The following is a 15,615-nucleotide window of genomic DNA, read 5'->3' as shown; positions in this document are numbered from 1 at the left end:
CAAGTCAACATTATACAATATAATCATTTTTTTGTACTGGTGTTACATTTAAACAAATTAAAGTATCTCTATTTTTTAATATAATAAACACTGTTGGTGTAAATAAGTAAATGTCTGACTCTAAACTGATCCTAAATATTTGGAAGGCTTTTGACCAGAGAAAATTAAATGTGTTAGCTTTAGTACTCGAGAGAGTGACTCATCCAAAATCCTGTGGGCAAAATTTAATTTAATAGCCTTAAAATGTGCATTGTGTGAGACTGTTTGATTGTGGTACTATGTGGGTGTCATCAATATTAGTAAAGGCTAAACCCTAGTGTACCTCATATTAATAGCAAATCAATTCCATTTACTATTGGTACCTGAATATCAGTCAGCCAAACAGTTGGTTTCACTGTAGTTTATTACTATCACTATGGATTACTTTTGCTAGTTCTTTATTTTTCTATAAATGAAATCATATAGGGTGTCCTGCTTGTATAAGTATTTTTTTGATCAGTGAAGTATTATGAAGATTTTTGTAATTGATGTCTGTAGAAATAGTTAATGTCATTTTATTAGTGAGAAGCATTATACTCTATGAATATCTAACAATTTGCTTATCCATTCACATGGTGATGGATATTTGGGTTGCTTGAAGATTTTAGCTACTTTATTTATATTTTATTGTGGCTTAGAGTTGCATTTTCTGATGATTAATATATTTAACATCACTTAATGCACTTCTTAGCCATTTGCATATCTTCTTTCTTACAGTGCCCAAATTATTTGCTCATTGTTATTAAATAGTTTGCATTTTTTCTTATTGAATTTTAAATGTTCTTTAAATATTCTTGATACAAAACCTATGTCAGACATAACCATTATAAATATTTTCTTTCAGGCTGCTGCTTGCCTTTAATTTCCTGAATAGAATCTTGAAGAGCAAAAGTTTTCAATTTTACAAAGCCCAGTATATCTTCTTCATTTTTTTTTTTTTCTTATATGATCTGTGCTTTTGTGTCTTATGTTATGGGTTTCTATTGTGTCTCTTTTTCTGCCTTTTTACTTGATCATATCTATATCTTTACATTTAAAGTGTGTTTTTTCTTAGCATATAATTGTGTTACTTTTTTAAATTCAGTCTAACAGTCTGTGTCTTTTATTGAGTACTGAGACCAATTACAGTTAATTATATTTAAATTAAAAATTTAAATTATATTTAATATGTTTGATTTTTAAATCTGACATCTTACTGGTTGCTTTTTTTACCTGTTCTTTTTTTCTGTTTTCTTTTGGATTAGTTGAATATTTCTTTTTTGTATTTATTTTATAAACTTTCTTACCCTATTAGCTGTACCACTATTTTTTAGAAGTCTATAGATTTTACAGTATACATCTTTAATTTATGATGTTCTACCTTCAAATATATTATTCTACTTTACATGTAATGTGCATAGACTATGACAATATACTTCCAGTTTCCCCTCAATTCCTTCTGTTATTAACTTACATTTAACTTCTTAATATATAATAAACCCCAATTTTTCCCTTTTGAAGGAGAGCGTTATCATACAAGCCAAGCAAAAAAATGTACCTTCTCTAGGTGAAAAGATTGAAGGCAGTGATGTACAGACTACAAATCATGTGCAGCAAGAACTTTAGAAAAGCTTTAAGAGGAAAACTCTACCTTGAGAAATAAAATTGCTATTTTAAATGAAGAAGCATTTACAACTTGAAATTAAGCAGAAACTGTAAAAGGAAGAAGCTATAGTTTGGAAGATTATTGAGAACAGATTTCAGAATTAAATTAAAAGCTTGTAATTTTTACTAGTAGACCAAAATTCTAGGAAAATCTTGTTGTTTTAAGCACAGAGAACCAAATTTTTCGGGGTTTTTTTAGTGTATTTATATTAAAGCACAATCATTAGAAAGACAGATACAGATAATTTTCTTCTAAATTATAGCCAACTTGATTATACACAAAATTCCTTTCATAAATGTATTCTTTGTAAGCCATTATCATAACTTCTTCAGACTTTCCACAACATGCTTAGACTTTTTGCTTTTTCCTATATTTACTCTTTTCTGAATAACCAATGATTTTACTATAGGGCATAAATTTACCTCACTAGATTCTTTCCCATGTAAAATTATTTTCTTTTATTTAACTTTTTTTAACCAAAAACAAATTTTCATATCTGTAACTTTTTATATCTCTTTCTCCTACTTATTGATTCCTTTCCACCTTGTTTTAATTTATAAATGTTTATCCCATTTACCTCTACTTCGTTTTTATCAGTTATACCTAAATTACATATTAAACAAATTAATCATCATTTTAAGTTATTTTCCTTTCAACCATTCTTATAGTTCATGAACATGAGCTGTTTACCTAAGTGAGAAACTGAAAGTTTGATAACTCAGAGATACAGCTGTTTTTTATTAAACTAACAATATTAAACAAGATCATTCTGATTTTAGGCTGCATTTATGGCTTTATAACTTTAAAACCTTAGCATAGTCAAATATAATCCTGTCTGACCAATAAACTCCCCTTAAACAATTTCCAAATAAAACTGAACTCAACCCAAAGGAAAAAATAACGGGAGTTCAACGAGAGAGACTCCCTGGGGAGAAAAGCAGCAACCCATGGAAGTGGGAGTTCAAGGAGCCTAGGTGTGTGGGTACTTCATGCCACAGTTCCAGAAGCCATTGTTCTCTCCGAGGTGAGTCTACTTTGGAAACCCTCGCTTTTGATGCCAAGTATGTTGAAGTCAAATGAACATATAGAGACACAAATCTTTAAAAAAACACTTTTTATTTGGGAAAAACAGAATTTAAATCTGGGACACACACATTGCCTGGGGTAGTCTCTGGTATGGCCAAAGAACAAAGAAAGGGTTGGGAGTTCTACTGGAGAGAAAAATACTATGTATTGTTTTAGAAGAAAGCTCATTGGCACTAGCAAAGTTTTTGGGAGCTAGTAAGCTCTGATTGGTGAGTCAATGGTGGTAGGTAACGCTAGTCTCTGAGTCATGGCAGGTTGTTCCAGTAGCTACTAGGTAAAACTGGTCTTGCAGTTGCACCAAGCTGTTTTAGTAGCTGGGCTTGCGGAAAATTTTTGGACCAAGTGCTATGTGCCCCAAGGACTTTTTTCCCCCTGGCCCCTCAACTCTGGTTTATTCGGGGTATGACAAGAGTGACTCAATTTGTATAACCAACTTTTGCAGCATCATCTGTAGGTACTTACTCATTTTAATTGCCTGGGAAGAGGTAAAAAGATTTGGTCATAATTTGTCTTTCAAGTGAGGGCCTCTGGGCTTTTACACCTGGTTCTTCAAATGATTGTAGAACCTAAAAAGAAAAAGAGTTTTGAGTTCTGCCCCTCAAGCAGAAATAGAGAACCAATCGTACCATGAGCCAACATGATAAGTATGATTGGGACTGAGGACACTTGCAGGGATGTGAGGGGAGAAGAGCTGTAACAACTCTTAGAAGGGGCCAAGCCCTTAATTATTTTGTCAACTTCTACTGACACCCAAAACTAGATACCTCAAATCAGAGCCTAAACTTTATCTTCAGATGAATTGCTACAGAATCCAAGATCTCAATGTTATGGATTGAATTGTGTCCCCCCCCCCCCCACCAAACTTCATGCTGAAGCCAGTACCTCAGAATGTGACTGATTTTGGAGATAGCGTTTTATAGAGCTGATTAAGTTAAAATGAGGCTGTTAGTGTCCTCCTAAAGAAAGAAAGTTTGGACACACAGAGAGACACCAGGGACGTGCACACACAGAGAAAAAACCCTGTGAGGATACAATGACAAGGCAGTCATCTGCAAGCAAAGGAGATACAGATCAGAAGAGACTGTTCCTGCCAACAATTTGATTTCAGACTTCTAAGCTCCAGAACTGTGAGAAGATAAATTTCTGTTGTTTAAATCACCCAGTCTGTGGTATTTTGTTATGGCAGTTCCAGCAAGCTGACCCATCCAATCAACTGTTTCTGATCCTAACGTTTTAAAAAAGTGTTTTATTGAGGTAGAATTGATATTTAATAAACTGCACATATTTAAAGTACACAATTTGATAAATTCTGACATGTTCATACACCCATAAACTATCACCACAATTAATATAATAAAATGAACATATCTATCACCTTCAAAAAAAATTTTGTGACCTTTTTTAATCCCTCCCATTCCAACTGCCTCTCAATTCCAAAGAAAATATTGATAGGCTTCCTGTCAATATAGACTGGTTTGTATTTTAGATAATTTTATGTAAATAAAATAATGCAGTGAGTATAATTTTTGGTCTCACCTCTTTAACTCAGCATAATTATTTTGAGACTCATCCAAGAATAGTATTTTTTTATTGTGAGTACTATTCCATTGTTTGGATATACCACAAGTTATTTATCCTTTGAACTATTGACGGACATTTAAATTGTTTCTAGGTTTGAACTATCACATATATAGATGTTATAAATATTCATGTCAAATATTTGTATGAACATACGCTAATTTTTCTTGGAATATACAGAGCAGAGATTGTTGACTCATGTGGTAGATGTGTAATTAGCTATTTAAGAACCTTCTGAAATATTTTCCAAAAAGTGATTGTGCCATTTTACATTCCCATCAGCAGCATCTGAGAGTTACAGTTTCTCCACATACACCCCAACATTTAGTGTACTCAGTTTTTAAAATTTTATCCATTCTAAAAAGTGCTCATTATTATTAATTTTAATTTTAATTTGCTCTTACCCCATGACTCATAAAGTTGAATATTTGCTTATGTGTTACTTTGCCATGAGAATATTTTTGTGAAACGTGTTTCCAAATCTTTTGAATTATTTTAGTTTTTTCTTTTTTGTATTTAAATTTTGAGATTTCTTGTTCTTTATATATTATAAGCAAAATTTTATATATTATTAATCTTTACATATTATTAAAGTTTTTTATATATTATCAATTGTGCATATAAAAATTTACATATTTTCTCTCACTTTATAGTTGTCACTTCAGTCTCCTAGTTATGTCTTTTGATGAGCAGACAATCTCATTTTTCGTGAAGTCAAATTCATCATTTTTAATAGATTGTGCTTTTGGTGTCATGACTAATAAATATTTGCATAACCCAAAGTTATTAAATTTTTTTCCTAATTTCTATTCTAGAAGATTTAAAATTATATGTTTTGTATTTAGGTATAGTTTATATTTGGGGTTAGTCTTTGTATATGGCTCTAGGGTGAATAGGAGTTCTTTTTTAACATATGTATATATTCCAATTGTTACTGTACCATTTATTAAAAACTATTTCTTTTTCACTAAATTGTACTTCTAATTTTGTCAAAAATCAGTTGTCCATATATATTTGACTCTATTTCTGGAGTCCAAATTATTTGCCATTGACATCAATACCACACTCTGTTGATTACTGTAGCTTTATTATATCATTGAAATTCAGTAGTATTAGCCTTCCAACATTGCTCTTGGCTAACATAGATTATTTGCATTTTTATAGGAGATGCAGAAAAACATATCAATTGTATTAGAAATGCCTGGTAGTATTTTTTCAGTAATGCCTTAAATCGAATCTATATACCAATTTGGGGAGAAATAATACTTAATAGCAGTGAATCTTCTAACCACAGATATAATACACCTCTACACTTATTTGAGTCTTTAATTTCTCTCACCATGCATCATGCTTTCCAGTGTTGTACCAGTCTTTATTGTCTTTTCTGATATTTATCCCTAAATATTTTATATGTTTGGCATTATTGTAAATATTAGTTCTCATTGTCAGTATATAGAAATTCAATTCATTTACTAATATTGAGCTTATATTATGCAACCATGCTAATCTCACTTGTTTCTAGTTGCTTTTTTATAGATTACATTAGATTATTTCAATAGATAGTCAGGTCTTCTGAAAACATGGACATTTTAATTTTAATTTCTTTGCTTCATTGTACTGGTTAGAACCTCCAGTATAGCGTTGAGTAGAACTAATGAGAACAAACGTCTTCATCTTATTCCTAATTTTAGGGGATAAACATTCAATATTTTGCCATTAAATATGGTGTTAGTTACAGTGTTTTTGTAGTATTGTTTATAACTGTAAGGAAGTTCTCCTCCTAGGTTGCTGAGAATCTTATAAGGGATGTTGGATTTTTGTTAAATGGTTGGGTGTTATTTGTCTACTGAGATGGTTCTATGGATTTTTTTTTCTTGATTTCTTCTTTTGTCTTTTTCTTTTTTTTTTTTTCATGTCTCAACAAAGTTTCATTCCATTTCTGTTTGTGAACATAAGTAATTATAATGGTTGATTTTTCAAATATTAAACCAACCATGAATTCCTGATTTTCTTTTTTTAAAAAACTAAAAGTATAATATGTTGTGTTTTAATTTACATTCAGTCAAAATGAATTTGTGATTTCCATTTTAATTTCTCCTTTGACCTATGTGTTATTTAGAAATGTATCATTTAATTGTCAAATATGTAGAGATTCTTTAGAGACCTTTCTACTATTTATAATTTTATTTATTTATTTATTTATACATATATGTGGGGTAAACATTGATTTTCAATAATTGTGTACAAAGTGTGGTGGTTGGATCAGTATGGGTAGCTTATTCATCATTACAGTGCGCAATCATTCTTTGTGTCTGTTGACCAATTGCTCATTAGCCCCTCTCTCTCTCTCCCTCCCCTCCTCTTTTCCACCTCTAATTTTCTAAAAATTCAATGTATTACTGTGATTGTTGTTTCTTCCTTTTTCTCTGTCTCTCTTTAATGTTCATTTGTTTATTTATGGGTTCAGCTCCCAGTTATGAGTGAGAACATGCAGTATTTCTCTTTCTGTACCTGGGTCGTTTCATTTAGAATCATTTTCTCCAGGCTCATCCAAATTTTTGCAAGTGGTAGAATTTCATTCTTTTTATGGCTGAGTAGTATTCCATTGTGTATATATACCACAATTTCCTTATCCAGTTATGCATCGACGGACATTTAGGTTGTCCATCGATGGACATTGCCTAACCATTGTAAATAGAGGTGCAATAAACATGGGAGTGCAGTATTCTTTATACCTGGTGTTTTTCAGTCCTCTGGCTATCCCCAGTAGTGGGATTGCTGGATCATATGGAAGTTCTATCTATAGTTGTTTAAGTTTAAGGAACCTCCATACTGTTCTCCATAATGGCTGTACTAATTTACAGTCCCACCAACATGGTAGGTGGATTTCTCTTTCTCCACATTCTCTCCAGCATTTGTTATTCTCTGTCTTTTCTATAATAGCCAGTTTGATTGGGGTGAGGTGACATGTCAAAGTGGTTTTGATTTGTATTTCCCTGATGATTAATGAAGTTGAACATTTTTTCATATACCTATTGGCCATTTGTATGTCTTCCTTTGAGAAATGTTTATTCAACTCCTTTGCCCATTTTTTAATTGGATAATTTGGGTTTTGTTGTTGTTGTTGTTGTTATAAAGTTGTTTGAGCTCTTTATATATTCTGGTTATTAATCCCTTGTCAGATGCATTGTTCACACATATTTTCTCCCATTCTGTTGGATGTCTTTTCACTTATTGTTTCCTTTGCTGTGCAGAAGCTTTTTAGTTTGATATAATCCCATTTTTTTCTTTTTTCTTTTGTTGCCTGGGCTTTTGGGGTGTTATTCATAAAGTCATTCCCTAGTCCTAAATCCTGGAGCATTTCCCCTATGTTTTCTTCCAGGAGATTTAAAGTTTCAGGCCTTATATTTAAGTCTCTAATCCATTCTGAGTTGATTTTGGTATATGGTGAGAGGTCTGGATCAAGTTTCATTCTTCTACGAATGGATATCCAGTTTTCCCAGCACCATATATTGAGAAGGCAGATTCAATGTGATTCCCATTAAAACACTGATGACATTCTTCACAGAAATAGAAAAAGTAATTCTAACATTCATGCGGGACAACAAAAGACCCCAAATAGTCAAATCAATCCTGAGCAAAAAAAGTAAAACCAGAGGCATTACACTTCCTGACTTCAAACTATATTACAAACTTATAGTAACCAAAACAACATGGTATTAGCATAAAAAAAGACACATGGACCAATGGAACAGAACAGAGAACTCAGAAATCAAGCCACATATTTATAGCCAACTGATATTTGACAAAGGCACCAAGAACAAACATTGGGGAAAAGACTGATTTCTAATTTTATTTTGTTCTAATTAGAGAACATATGTTGTATAAATTGAATCATTTAAAATTTACCGATAATTGTTTCTGGCTCAAAATATGCTTTATTTTGGTAACTATTCCATATGTGCTTGAAAATATTGTCTATGTCACTATCATTGGTTGCAATTTTCTCTACGTGCCAATTGGATCGAGTTGTTGGATTTTGTTATCCATATCTTCTCTGTCTTACAATATCTAATACTTAATTGCTGTGCTTAGACCATTTACATTTAATGTCTTTACTGATAAGCTTTGATTTAAATCTATAATCTTTCTCCATTTTTTAAAATTTGCAGTACCTGTTTTTTGCCCTCTTTCCAGTTTTTCTGCTTTGTATTGGGTGAGTATTAATATGATATTGTTTAATGTTCTTTGTTGTGTTATTAGTTATAATTCCTGATTTTGTTATTTTACTGATTAATCCAGAGTTTATAGTATACAAATTTAAATTATTACACCTTTGCCTTGTGGTGATATAATTTGATTGTACTACCACTTGCCTATAATGTAGGAAATTTATGATAGTAGAATTCCATTTCCCCCCTCCCAGAATTTGTTTTGTTTTCGTATATTTTACTTTTACATATGTTATACAACCAATACTACATTATTATTATTTTTGTTTAAACATCCAATTATCATGTATATACATTTGTATGTGTATACATATTTCATATATGTATATATACACATATATGTGTATATCTATGTATATTTGTCTGTATTGTTGCTATTTCCAGTGCTTTCACCCTTTTAATATTTCTTGTAGTAAGTCTCTTGTAATGGAATATTTTGGCTTTCACATGGCTTTAAAAAGTCTTATTGCCACCTTGTTTTTAAAAAACATTTTCTTTTCCAGGACTTAGAATTTTAGGATAACTTTTGATATTGTTGTTTACTGGTCTTTTCTAGCATGCATTATTTCTGCAATAATCTGCTGACATCCTTTTCTTTTTTTCTTTGTAGTATGCCTCTCTTCTTTTTTGTTTAAGGGAATTTATTTATTTTTTGATTGATATGCATAGATTGTACATATTTATAGGGTACATACACAGCTATCTTCCAGTACCTGTATACAATTTGTGATGATCAAGTCATGGTAATTAGCATATTTATCATCACAAACATTTTTTTGTATGAACTTTGAGCTCCTCTCTTCTAGCCATTTGAGAACATACAATAAATAATTGTTAATTATAGTTATAGTTAACATTATAATTAACAATTATGGATGTCTAGGACTATATACATCACCAAAATTTATTTTTTCCTATCTAGCTGTAATTTTGTATTCATTAACCAACTTTTCCCTATCGCCCTCCTTTCCCCTTCTCAGTTTCTAGTAACCACAATTCTGCTCTCTGATTCTAAAAGTTCAACTTTTTTTTTTTCTTGCTTCCACATATGAGCGAGAACATGTGTATTCATCTTTCTTTGTCTGACTAACTTTACTTAACATAACATGTTCCAGGCTCATCCATGTTGCTGCAAAAAACAGGATTTTAATCTATTTCACAGCTAAGTAGTATTCCACTGTGTGTATATACCTAATTTTCTTTATTCATTCACCTGGGGATGAACACCCAGGTTAATTCCATATCTTGGCTATTGTGAAGAGAGCTGCAATAAACATGGGAGTTCAGATATCTCTTTGGTAATGCTAACTTCTTTTCCTTTGGATAAATACCCAGCAGTGGGATTGTTGGATCATATGGTAATTATATTTTTAGTTTTGTGAGGAACTCCCACATTGTTTTCCATACTGGCTGTACTGATTTACATTTCTACCAAGAGTATGTAAGAGTTCCCTTTTCTTCACATCCTCGCCAGCATTCCTTGTTTATCTTTGTGATTAGAGCCACTCTAACTTGGGTGAGATAATATCTCATTGTGGTTTTGATTTGCATTTCCCTGATGACTAGCGATGTTGAGCATTTTTTCCTATACCTGTTGGCCATTTGTATATCTTCTTTTGAGAAATGTCTATTCAGGTCATTTGCATATTTTTAAATTAGATTATCTGGGTGTTTTTGTTTGTTTGTTGTTGTTGTTACTATTTTGCTGTTGAGTTGTTTAGGTTCTTTGCAAATTCTGGATATTAATCCCTTGGGTGAGTAGTTTGCTAATATTTTCTAACACACATGCTGAAAAGAATTCTGCTAAATACTTGACGGGAATCTTCTGAAGATACCCATAGTTCTCTCTGTGTGTAGCTCTTTGGCTTCATGTCCTGTGAGCTCTAGGCATTTCGTTCTCCATGGACTCTCAGTTGCGTGTCCTCAACTCTGTGAGTTTGTCAGGTTCTGCCTTGCTTATACTTCCCTGCAATGTGCCCTGGAAATTCTCAAGATAATAAACTGAGGTAGTTGTAAGTCTTACCCATGTTTGCTTCCCATTTCTCATGGATCAGTATCCATTGTCTAATCTCCAGTATATTAAAAACCATTGCCTTATATATTTTGTCTTTTTGTTATTTGCTCATTTTAGACAGAAATGTATGTTATGTCTCTGTTAAGCTATCTTGGCTGGAAGCAAGAGTCTCTAACTTCTAGATTTTAACTATAAATTTTCACCTCAATTTTACATCAAAATTGTTTCCATAATCTGAATATTTAAGTAAAATTTATTTTATATCACAGCTTATCATCATAGATTGTATATTTCTGTATGAATAAAATATTTCTTTCTCTTCCTTATCTCCCAACTTTTTAATATTTTGATCCAGAAGTTCAGCATGTATTAACTTTCTTTGTTTATCGGAGCTTAGTACTTTGGAAATAATTAAAAAGCAAGGTGTGTTGCAGTGTGAATAATATCCTGTCATTTGCATAAAACATGTAGGTGGGTTATGATAGACATTTGGTTGGTATGAAGAAATAAATGTATGTAACAGATAATATGGCTCTTAGGTTTTAATTAGGTGACAACATCAAGAATATGTTTGGATATAATTTATGAGTTGTGTGAAGAAGAGAGAACCATTTGCACTTTTCTAGAAGACATTATCTGTGAAAAAAAAATGATAAATCTTTATCTATAGGTTTCATCCTCTCAAAACAGTCATAGATTGTAGCAACTTTAGACAGATTTAAGCTAATTTATTTATTTATTTATTTTAGGAAAAATAAATACTCAGATTTTTGTACTTGGCTTTATATACAAAGAGTAACATGATTGACGTAGACTGAACCATACAAGACATTATGTAGGGGTTATAGCATCACAGGTGAGGGAGGAATAGGACTCTAGAATCATAGTTCTGTGGTTCAGAATGTAAAACTGAGACATTTGTACCGTAGTTAATATTTTCTAGTAAATATTATTTCACTTAATCTTCAAAATTTACTCAAGGCAGAACAGCTACAAAGTGATGGAGCAGTTCTTGGACCCTCATCTGTTTGGCTCAGAAGATTCTTCTAAATCATACAATGAATGCCCTTTCCAGATAACAGATCAGCCAGCCAATAACTTTGAGGGTTCTTTCTCTGAGGGAGCGCTGGTTGGGCCATTTCCCAGATCAGTCCTGGACAGAGACTGCCTTTACTAAGACAGCTATGTTCTGTTTTTTTCAGTAGCCCTTTCTGGGCTCAAAAGTCAGCATGTTTCTGAGTTTGTAATGGTCCAAAACCTCTAAATCATATAGCCTTTGTATTGTTTTTGTTGATTTACTGACAATCATTAAACTGGCTTGGATTCATACCTGGGAAATAAAGCCAGTGCTGCTTTAGGCAATCTATATAATTTTTCTGAGCTTCAGCTTCCTTATCTATGAAAGTGAGATATTACAGTTTACCTGGCAGATGTGTGAATAATAAGTATACATATGCAGATAAGAATAAATGTATATATGTAGAGATAAAAATAATTCAATAAATAATACATGTTAAGTAAGACTAAGCTTTTGTTTGAGCATTTTAGAAATTCTTTCTGCTTTGCCTGGAGGCCTTGCATTCCCCTGGGAATTCTCTTCTCTCTACTATATTATTTCCTTTTTCAAATTATATCACTTTAAATATGATCACTTTGGAATTGATCCTCTAAAACTCTTTACTATTCCTAGGATATACTTTTAATTTACCAGGTGCTCTCCCTTCTTTGCTGATATTTAATGATATTTCATATCTAGATTTCTTATTTTCCAAACTACAATATATACTTTTTGGAAAGGAGGTCACATTTTCTTTCATTTCAGGTCCCTTCAGCAGTAAAAACAATACCGTTATGTGTAGTAGACTCACTAAGACAACACTGCTGTGTGTGTGTGTGTGTGTGTGTGCTGACGAATCACTTACTAGGAAGATATGGAAGACTGGCAACTGGGGGAATGGAGAAGCAGAAGGAAGTTGGACCACCACAAAGAAGCTGTAAAAGAAGGTTGAAGAAACTTGGGTGGGCTTCCCATTCCTGTAAAAATCCCTTCCAAAGGTTTGTAGTCTGAACTCTTTCCTGTAATATAATAATTTGCCAAATCTTGTAGGCAGACGGGCTTCATCTGCACAAATCCTTACCCACCAATGAAAGACGTGTACAAGGTGCTGAAGAGCAGAAAGCAATGACGTCCTCCACATGGTCCTTGTGAGTAACGTCTTGCCTCAAGTTCTCTGGAGACTGTAAAGAGCTGTCCACTGAGGTCACCAGAGAGTCTCTGACCCACACCTCTCTACGTTGGGTATAGAGACAATATCCTGTTACTTACTATTCACTGCTGAACTCATTTTAGCAATCCTTTTACAACTAACCCAATAGGATATCCTTTTACAAAGATGTCCAACTAATTACACACACACACAGAGTATGGGTCTAACAGGAGGTCAATGAATAGCCATCTCCTTCTGGACCTAGAAGGTACTCAGTGATCAGGGGCAATAATAATGCTAAAAACTACCATTGACTATTTCTAAGTAAAGGGTGCAATTTTTCGTTTAGTGATAGCAAAATAACAATAAAACAAAGCCAAGGAAGGAAATATCTTCTCTATTCAATAACAGACATGAAATTCTAAACCAATCTTTTCATTCTCTTTCTTTCCCATTGCTAGTTCTTTCTTTTAAACCATTCCCCAAGTGATATAATTACATTAAAGTTTGAAGTAAAAAAATGTACAGGAAAAATTATTGCCATAATAATTTTTTGTTTTATTGTTGTATAATTTATGTACACTAAAATCTTATTTTTGAGGTGTACAGTTTAATTTTGGCAAATATGTATAGTCATGTAACTATCACTGCAATCAACACATAGAATAACGCTTTGATCCTCAGCCCTTGACAATCATTGGTCTGATATTGTCCCTATATTTTTGCCTTTTTCCAATTGCTGTATAAATGTTATTATATAATATATAGTTTTAGGGTCTGGCTTCTTTCACTTATTTTGCATTATGTTCAATTTTGATTCTTTACTATCATGTGAAATACTTTTCAGGTCAGAGATCATAAAATTTTGACTAGCAAATGTTGAAATTAAAGCCATTTCATGCCCAATTTTAATAATTCTACATGAAGATAATTTAGAATTAACATTAGTATCATGACAATTTGCTATGATTCGTTGAGAACAGATAATTTACATTTAAGTTGCTTATCAGTTTCCCTATCCCCACACCTAAATGCTATTTCCAAAGAAGTCTATTTGGTATAATTGCAGTAAACTGAGGCTCAGGGCATTTTTACTAAATATAAAACACATAGTGCAAGCCTCACCCTGCATGACAACCCTGCATGACACATGCCACTCTGATCTCTGGACCCCATTAGAACTCACCCTCTGCAGGCTTAGGTGATGATGACCTAGGGTTTTTCCTTCAGATGGGGGAAGTTGCGGTTGTCAAAAATCTGAAATATGGGGACTTACAGCAACAAACACATCTGTTTTTTTTTTTTTTTTCTTTTTTATCACTGTGCTTAATCTCACAGATTTCACCTAGGATGCTGTGGGACACGAACACCAAAAATGGGCCGTTCAAGGTCCTGTACTGTGGTGGGCTGCAGATGTTCTCAGCAATAACTCTGTGGCCTGAAAGAGACATCATCATGTCATAATATTACTCTTTTTAAATATCAGGTCATAATACCACTCTTTTTACCAATGATGCCTTGAGAAACATGTGAACAATGGTGCACAAATATCTGCTTGAATTTGCTTTCAATTCTTTTGGATAGAAATATTCTTGAGTGGAATTGGTGGGTCGTATTTTCCGCAGTGGCTTTACCACTTTACATTCCCATTGGCAACACACAAGGGTTCCAATTTCTCTTCATTCTGGCCAACACCTGTTATTTTCTCCTCCTTCTTGTCCTCCTCTTCCTCCTCCTCCTCATTATTATTATTGTTGTTGTTGTTATTGCCACTCTAGCAGGTATGAAGTGGTGTCTCATATGGTTTTGACTTCTGTTTCCCAAATGACTAATGATGTTGAACATCTTTTCATGTGCTATTGGCCATTTTTATATCTGTTTTGGAAAATTTCTGCTCAAGTCCTTTGCCCATTTTTGAATTGAGTTGTTTGTTGTTGCTGTTGTTGAGTTTTAGGAGTTCTTTAAGGTATTATGACTTATACAAGGGTTCTTCTAAAAGTTTGTGGAAAAATAGAATTGAAAGATAAGAAGAATCTTTCCATGAACTTTTTGAAGTTTCCTTGTGTAGCATGAATAAAAATGTCACATATTTCTCCCAATCTGTAGTTGTTTTTTGAAAAGGAAATGACTGTTTTTTGTCCATTGAATGATCTTGGAACCTTTGTTGAAATCAGTTGAACACATGTAAGGGTTTATTTCTAGGCTTTCTATCCTGTTCCATTGCTTTATATGTCTGCCCTTATGCCAGTACCATACTGTTCTGTTTGTTTTCCTCTTTTTATTAAATTTTTTATTTATCATTAGCATATTCATTCTTACAAATAGTGATATTTCTTTATGCCCTTTTCCCGACCTATCACTTCCCCAACCCCTTTCCTGCCTCACCTCCATCTCTAGTTTCCTTAGATTTGTTCTCTCCTTCTGAAAGTTCAACATATTGTTGTGGTCTTTTCTATCTTTCTTTCCTTAATTCCTTCCTCTTCCTTCCCTCCCCTCCCCACTCCCACCTTCCCTCCCTCGCTTCCTTAGCAGCCAGTTATGAGTGAGAACATGCGGTATTTCTGTTTCATTGTCTGGCTTATTTCACTTAACATAAGTTTCTCCAGACTCGTCTATGTTGTTGTAAAGACAGAATTTCAGTCTTTTGTATGGCTGAGTGGTATTCCATTGTGTATATAAACAACATTTTCTTAATCCAGTTATCTGTCAATTGACACTTAGGTTGGTTACATATTTTGGCTCTTGTAAGCAGAGCTGCAGTGAATGAGGGAGTGCAGGTATCTCTTCAACATGATGATTTCCATTCTTCTGGAT

Source organism: Cynocephalus volans, chromosome 4 (assembly GCF_027409185.1).
Source record: "Cynocephalus volans isolate mCynVol1 chromosome 4, mCynVol1.pri, whole genome shotgun sequence".
NCBI lineage: Eukaryota > Metazoa > Chordata > Mammalia > Dermoptera > Cynocephalidae > Cynocephalus > Cynocephalus volans.
The sequence above is the reverse complement of the archived record's forward strand: the minus strand, read 5'-3'. Positions refer to the sequence as shown.